This window comes from Lathyrus oleraceus, chromosome 5 (assembly GCF_024323335.1).
Source record: "Lathyrus oleraceus cultivar Zhongwan6 chromosome 5, CAAS_Psat_ZW6_1.0, whole genome shotgun sequence".
NCBI lineage: Eukaryota > Viridiplantae > Streptophyta > Magnoliopsida > Fabales > Fabaceae > Lathyrus > Lathyrus oleraceus.
Window position 1 is genome coordinate 338,133,177 of NC_066583.1, and position 8,703 is coordinate 338,141,879.

The 8,703-nt window shown below is 41.0% G+C and overlaps 1 pseudogene; it reads right to left on the bottom strand.

Annotated features, from left to right (window-relative positions):
• Positions 1–243: 243 nt before the first annotated feature.
• LOC127089355 (uncharacterized) lies at positions 244–343 on the bottom strand (annotated as a pseudogene).
• Between the last annotated feature and the right edge of the window lie 8,360 nt (positions 344–8,703).

Consider the following 8,703-nt stretch of genomic DNA (forward strand, 5'->3'; position numbering starts at 1 on the left):
TCTCTGGAAATCCTACCGAGGATCCAAACCTTCATTTATCCGTATTTGTCCAATACGCTGATACTGTTAAAGCTAATGGTGTCACTTCAGAGGCAATTCGACTTCGTCTTTTTCCTTTCTCATTAAGAGATAGCGCTAGAAGATGGCTTCAATCTCTCCCTTCCAACTCAGTCACCACATGGAACGAGTTGAAGGAAGTTTTTCTTGCCCGATACTTTCCGCCAAGCAAAACAGCTATGTTAAGAGCCCAGATAAACGGATTTAAACAGAAAGACAACGAGTCTCTTTTCGAAGCATGGGAAAGGTACAAAGACATGATGAGACTTTGCCCACACCATGGTTTGGAAGACTGGTTAGTAATTCACACATTTTATAATGGTCTCTTATACAACACAAGGTTAACAATAGACGCCGCTGCAGGTGGTGCATTAATGAACAAACCTTATGCTGATGCTTACCAGCTTATCGAGAGCATGGCCCAAAACCACTATCAGTGGGGAACCGAACGAACAACGGTGGAAAAACCTCAAACGAAAACTGGCATGTACGAGATAAGTAACCTTGATCACGTTAACGCAAAAGTGGATGCTTTGGTCCAGAAAATTGAAAGTTTAAACGTATCACCTCCAGCCGCCGTGGTTGCTATAACTCAGAATTGCGAGGTCTATGGAATCCAAGGCCACACTCCTACGGACTATCAACTCTTGACAGGAATCCAAGCAGAGCAAGTAAACTATGCTCAAGGAAGCCCCTATTCGAACACCTATAACTCAAATTGGAAGAACCATCCAAACTTTTCATATAAGAGTAATAACGCTTTGTACGCACCTGGACAGTCTCCAAATCAAGCCCCAGCTATACCTCCGGGATATCAGAAACCGAACCCATCCATGCCTAACAATAACGCCCCTAGGAAATCCAACTTGGAAATCATGATGGAAAACTTTATAGCTTCCCAACAACAAACCAATAAAGATTTCTTAAACCAGAATGTACACACTGGCGAACAACTTAAACAACTAGCAAGCAAAGTAGATGCCTTGGCTACCCATAACAAAATGCTGGAAACACAAATATCACAAGTAGCCCAACAACAAGCACCTACTGCTGCCCCAACTGGTACATTCCCTGGACAGCCCCAACCTAACCCGAGAAGCCACGCTCATGCAATTATATTAAGAAGTGGAACGGAAGTGGAAGGACCGTCTGATCCAAGGATAGAAAACCAAAACCCTAAGAAATCAACTGAGGAAAGTGAACCTAAGGAAAAGGAAGAGAGTAATAAGGAAACCCTAGAAAAGAAGGAACCTTATGTACCTCCACCACCTTACAAACCACCTATACCTTACCCTCAAAGGCTTGTTAAAACCAAAGATGCGGGCCAATTTAGAAAATTTGTTGATCTCCTTAAACAATTAAACGTTACAATTCCGTTCACCGAAGCTATTACGCAGATGCCCTCATATGCTAAATTCTTAAAAGAAATTCTTTCTAATAAGAGGAAACTTGAGGATAGCGAAACTGTTACACTCCCTGCCGAATGTAGCGCTATAATCCAAAACATGCCCCCTAAACTCAAGGATCCGGGTAATTTCTCTATACCCTGTCACATAGGAAAATTTGTCATCGACAAAGCCTTATGCGATTTAGGAGCCGGAATTAGCGTTATGCCTTTATCCATATGTAAGAAACTGGAAATGGGAGAATTAAGACCAACCAAAATGTCTGTGCAACTAGCAGATCGTTCCATCAAATATCCTGTAGGAATCCTTGAAAACGTTCCCGTACGCATAGGTCAATTCTACATTCCCACTGATTTTACAATTATGGACATTAGAGAAGATGATATTACACCCATTATACTGGGAAGACCATTTTTAGCAACTGCCGGTGCAATCATAGACGTAAAACGAGGACGACTCACCTTCGAAGTAGGTGAAGAGAAAATTGAATTCATTCTTTCCCAATTCTTGAAAGCACCTGCAATAGAAGATACATGTTACTTCATGGATATCATCGATGAATGCATAAAAGAAGCAGAGTTAGAAGAAGACAAATCATCTGACTGCCTTGTAGAAGACAGATCTAACCAATGTTTAGCAATAACACCGGACCCTACGCAATGCCTTAACAAACCAACCCCTGACCTGAAAACACTTCCCAAAAATCTGAGATATGAATTCCTAGACTTAGAACTTGAACGACCTGTGATAGTTAATGCAGACCTAGGAAGACTCGAAACAGAAAAACTCCTACATATCTTAAGGAAGTATCCAACCGCACTAGGGTACCACATCACCGATCTTAAAGGAATAAGTCCTTCTATTTGTATGCACTGCATCATGTTAGAAGAAGACTGTAAAACCTCTAGGGAACACCAGAGAAGACTAAATCCGATCCTGAGTGAGGTAGTAAAGAAGGAAATAACCAAGTTATTGGAAGCAGGTATTATATATCCTATATCTGATAGCAAATGGGTTAGTCCTGTGCACGTTGTACCAAAGAAAGGAGGCATAACCGTTATTGAAAACGAAAAAGGGGAAACTATAACTAAACGAATCGAATCAGGATGGAGAATGTGCATTGATTTTAGGAAACTAAACAAAGCAACCCGAAAAGATCATTTCCCTTTACCATTCATTGACCAAATGTTAGAACGATTAGCAAAACATTCACATTTCTGTTATCTAGACGGTTATTCAGGCTTCTTTCAAATACCAATTCACCCTGATGACCAAGAAAAGACAACGTTCACGTGCCCTTTTGGTACCTTCGCTTATAGACGAATGCCGTTTGGTCTGTGTAATGCTCCTGCAACCTTTCAAAGATGCATGATGGCAATTTTCGCCGACTTTCTCGAAAACATCATGGAAGTATTTATGGATGACTTTTCTGTATACGGACAAAGTTTCGAAGAATGCCTTGAAAACCTGGAAAGAGTTCTTGAGCGATGTGTAAAAGTAAACTTAGTACTTAACTGGGAAAAGTGCCACTTTATGGTACAAGAAGGAATTGTTTTAGGACACATCATCTCGAACAGAGGAATTGAAGTAGACAAAGCCAAAATAGAGGTAATCGAAAATCTTCAACCCCCAAGAACCGTGAGAGAAGTACGAAGCTTTTTAGGACACGCCGATTTTTACCGACGATTCATCAAAGACTTCTCTAAGATAACTAAACCTTTAACCGGACTATTGATGAAAGATGCTGAATTCATATTCGACGATAACTGTTTAAAAGCATTTCAAACGCTTAAGCAAGCATTGATCTCCGCACCCATAATGCAGACACCAGACTGGAATGAACCATTCGAAATAATGTGTGATGCCAGCGATTATGTTGTAGGTGCTGTTTTAGGACAACGAAAGGATAAAAAGCTTCACGTTATATATTACGCAAGCAGAACCCTGGATGAAGCGCAAATGAATTACGCCACTACCGAGAAAGAACTCCTAGCAGTGGTATTTGCGCTAGATAAATTTTGTTCTTACTTGGTCGGAGCTAAAATAATAGTTTACACTGATCACGCTGCTATCAAGTACCTTTTAACAAAAAAGGATGCTAAACCTAGACTCCTAAGATGGATCTTGTTGCTACAAGAATTCGACTTAGAAATCAAGGACAAGAAAGGAACTGAAAACGTAGTAGCAGACCACCTCTCTAGACTTGAGAACCTTGAACCGGAAAGAACATCAATTAATGATGATTTCTCGTATGACAAACTTATAGCTACTTTGGAAGAGAACAACTCCGACATGCAAGTAGAAACCACCTTAGCTATATCTGTCACACCATGGTACGCTGATCTCGTCAATTATTTAGCTGCCGGAATAGTTCCACCTACTTTATCTTACCAGGTGAAGAAACGATTCTTCTACGACATAAAACACTATTACTGGGATAATCCCTTACTTTTCAAAAGAGGCCCCGATGGTATTTTCCGTCGATGTATACCCGAACAAGAGGTAGAAAATATAATCCAACACTGCCACTCCGCTCCTTATGGTGGACACACAAGTACATCCAAGACCTGCTCTAAAATCCTACAAGCCGGCTTTTATTGGCCAACTATATGGAAGGACGTACATGCGGCTATTAAGGAATGTGACAGATGTCAACGCACGGGAAACATATCTAGACGTGACGAGATGCCACAAAAAGGTATTTTGGAAGTAGAGATCTTCGACGTGTGGGGAATAGACTTCATGGGACCTTTTCCATCCTCTTTCGGTAACAAATACATACTCGTGGCAGTTGACTACGTATCAAAATGGATCGAAGCTGTAGCCTCCCCAACAAACGACACCCGAGTAGTAACTAGACTCTTTAAGAATATAATATTTCCGAGATTTGGCATCCCAAGAATAGTAGTCAGTGATGGTGGATCGCACTTTATATCCAAGGTACTCGAAAAATTATTATTTAAATACGGAGTGAGACATAGGATAGCGACACCTTACCACCCTCAGACCAGTGGACAAGTGGAAGTATCTAACAGAGAAATCAAGCAAATACTAGAAAAAATGGTCGCCACTTCAAGGAAAGATTGGTCATTGAAATTACCAGAAGCTTTGTGGGCATACCGAACCGCTTATAAAACCCCCATAGGGACGACCCCATTTAAGCTCATTTATGGAAAATCCTGTCACCTCCCGGTAGAATTAGAACATAAAGCCTATTGGGCTATTAGAAATCTGAATCTAAACTATAAAGCCGCCGGTGAAAAGAGAATCCTTGACATAAACGAATTAGAAGAACTCAGAAGAGACGCCTATGAAAATGCCAGAATCTATAAAGAAAGAACAAAACAATGGCATGACAAGCGTATATCAAGGAAAATCTTCAAGCAAGGCGACGCAGTCCTTTTATTTAACTCTAGACTAAAGTTATTCCCGGGAAAACTACGATCCAGATGGTCAGGACCTTTTCATATCACTAACATCTTTCCCAGTGGAGCAATAGAAATTAAAGGCAAATCCACAGAACCGTTTACCGTAAACGGGCAACGTCTAAAACACTATCATTATGCGGAAACCAATGGAGATTCGCAAATCCTACACTTAGACGAAATGCCCCCAGGACCTATAGATTATACTTAACAATTTCTTTGTCGAGCTTGCGACATTTAAACAAAGCGCTTAGTGGGAGACAACCCACAATTATTTTATTATTTTCTTATTCTATTATTATCATTTTCCTATTTTTTTTCCTCAATTATTCTTTTAATTTCTGTTTAGTATTCATTCCTGATTTATTTTAATTCAAAAGAAAAAAATATAATAATAATTTTTTCTTCTTTCGGCATTTGGCCAAATCCTGACTAAGACTCATGTTTTCTTTTCTCTAGCTAACACTAACCAGATGGGACATTTTGATCGTATGGGTATCAAATTCAGAGGAATGGCTCAGAAACAAAAGTTTGAAGAACTAGCCACTAGAGAGATGCTACCTAGTTTATATGCTGATGATTGGGCTATGACTGCCCTTGGACTTAGACAAAGTGTCCTGTATTTGCTGAACCAGATAGGATGGGAGACATCCCCTATCCTGAGACATTTCACCACCTACCGGAGACTCACACTAGAATTCCTTAGCTCATTAATCTATCTACCCAGCCATGGAAAAGGAATTAGCAGAGGTTTTATCCAGTTCAGAATGTTCAATATGGAGTACCAATTTAATATTAGAGACTTTACCAATCTTTTGGGTTTTCCTACCTCCTTTGACACATTCACAGTAAGCCAGGAAGAACTTTTTGAACATAGAGAACTTGAACACTTTTGGGGTAAGCTGACTGGAAATGATGAGCCCGAAGAACATGAGTTTCTCTCTGGAAACATACACAACCCGGCCTTTCGCTATTTCCATAAGATCCTGACCCACACTTTATTTGGGAAGAAGCCAAATAGTACTTCAGTTTCACGTGATGAACTCTTCATCATATTTTGTGCTTCCCAGAACCGTCCAGTAAACGGTGCCACTTTTATGTTAGCTAATTTGGACCACCTTATCCAGGATGAGCGAGCACCCATTAGAATAGGCGGTTTGATAACAATGATAGGTAATGCTATTGGATTACGTCAGCCTATGCTTGACCTAAGCCCTTTTTGTGGCATTACTACTATGAGTATACCCTTCCTCTTCAACACTATGTTTATAGCAAACCTAGGGTCTGAAGAGTTTGAGCTTATTATTGATAACCAGGTTCTTTGCCTATTCACCATGCCCGATCCTAGGACTAGCATTCATAACCGCAGTAACTGGCTCTACAACCTGAACGAAACTCCTACTCCTGCTAGATCCACTGAATCCATCCAGGACTATGAGATTTGTGATGACTATGAGACTTATGATGACCAGATCCCTCATGCTGAATCTGACCCTCAGACACCATCCGGCTATTATGATATTGACCCTCCTCCTCAGCCTGTTCAGACCGAAGAATCAGCCATATCCGACCTCCGGCATCATATGCCCGGAACTGATTATAACACCGCCATTGAAGCTTTGATGTCAGAACAAGACGCCCTCAGAGGAGAATTTACTAACATGAGACACGAAGTTCTAGGATACATGAGCAGTATGACAGATCAGTTTCACGAGTTGCTACATCGTGTTAACTCTTTTGCTCCTCCGGCCAGAGATCGTGCAGAGGGATAGAATTTAGTTATTTTTCTAAGTTATTTAGTTTTAAGTTAGATTATTCATTAATGTTATTTGAATTCATGTTCACATTTATTTCTCTTTCATTTCATTGTTTTCCTTTCCTGTATTACATTATGATCATTTTATTGAAGCTGTTTATTTAATTTTATTATGCAATAGCTATTATGCTCTACTGTTGCTACCTATGACTTATTATTATACAAAGTAGAATAAGCGTGCACGATAAATTAAATTGCAGAATAAACCAATCATAAGCAAAACAAAACAAAATAAATAACAAAAATAAAATCCTTTACCAAAGTGATTCTGTGAAACGCTACTGAAGCCTTGCCAAAAAGGAATGTGTGACGAGCGTCACACAATCCATAACGGACGGCACGCCAAGTGCCTGTTACGAACGTCACACCCCTGTGACGAGCGTAACACCCTTCAGACTAGTGAACGTTAAGGAGCCGTTGGAGACGAACGTTACACCTTTTTACTTTCTACCTTCCCCATTAATTTCCATTCAACCACACTTAATTACTTTTCAACCACTTTTTCTTTCCAACTTCCAAATTCTTCTCCTATAAATACCCCTCCAAACCTTCCTTCATTCACCACAAACCATTCTCTCCTACCAAATACATTTCTTTTCTTTCCAAATCACCCCTTCAAAATTCATTCATCACAATGGCGGGAAATCAGAATTTCGGAAATATCATCTTCCGATCCGAAGATGAAAATTATCAAAGGGAGCAATTCGAGCGTTTCCAACAGCGAGGCGTCGTTTCCACCAGGTACCCCGATTTAACTTGTTTACAACAATTAGGATTACTCCAAGGTATCGAATGGATGCTCCGTCAAGCCAACTTAACCTTCCTTTGCACTCATAATCAACCCACCTACCCATCCCTAACCTTAGAATTCTTAAGTTCATACGACTACACCACTCCCGCCGGTGAAGACGAATTTTTAACCGGTACCGCAACCTTCCGTATGTTTAACACCGAGTACTCCTTAACCCAAAACCAATTTAGTACCATGCTAAAATTCCCCATAGAAGGTCTGCTACACCCCAGAATCCCTCCAAACTCAAACTGGAACACAGTTGACGTTTTCGGCCTTTTTAAGAAAATTTCCGGTATAGATACCTACAACTGGGAAGAGCTCCTTCTCTCCCATATACATAACCCCACTATCAGGTACTTTATCCGCATCTTGCAAAACACAGTTTTTAGAAGACCAAACAACAGCAAGGTCAACTCAAAGGAGCTATTCTTCCTCCAGTGCGTCTTCGAACCAGATACTCAGGTAAACGCCGCCTCCTTTCTATTTCATCATATCCGCACCTTATGTGCTAGAGGCCGGCAACCTTTTATAATTGGTGGATTAATCACCACCATAGCACTTGGCCTAAACCTAGGGGATAAACTCCAAACTTTAGAATCTCTACCTCCCCTATCTATGGATATCAACTACTGTCGATCCAGCCGCCTGATTAAGAACAGAGTAGGCGGAGGATATTATCTTATGGTGAACAACCAGGCAGTCCCAAGCGTTGTTCTACCAAATATCGCCCTAACTGATGTCACAAACCCCGACCGCCACCTCTATGATCTAAACGCTCCCGAAGCCGCCGAGCCTTCACAAACAAACCCGCACACAGACGAGTTTGAAGCAATGGAGCAAGGTGATCATCCGCCTACACAACAGTCAGTCCCGCTCAACCCTTCCGGCAATGCAACTGGCCCATCCTCCCAACGTCGTCGGCGAAGAAGGCCTGCAACCAACGACGACATCATAGATGCTATTGAGGGTATGCAGGCACAGAATGTCGAGATGATGTAGATAATGCATCAAATGCAACAACAACAGGATGCTAGGAATGCCATAACCGAACAGCGGTTTACTGAGTTGTTCAGCAGGTTCGACAACTTAGACTTACGTCAGGGATCACCAGGTCCAAGAACCAGAGGCGGAAGACAACCTTAGTTGTAGTTTCTCTTTCCTTTCCATATTGTATTTCATTTCCTTAAAACATTGGGGACAATGTTT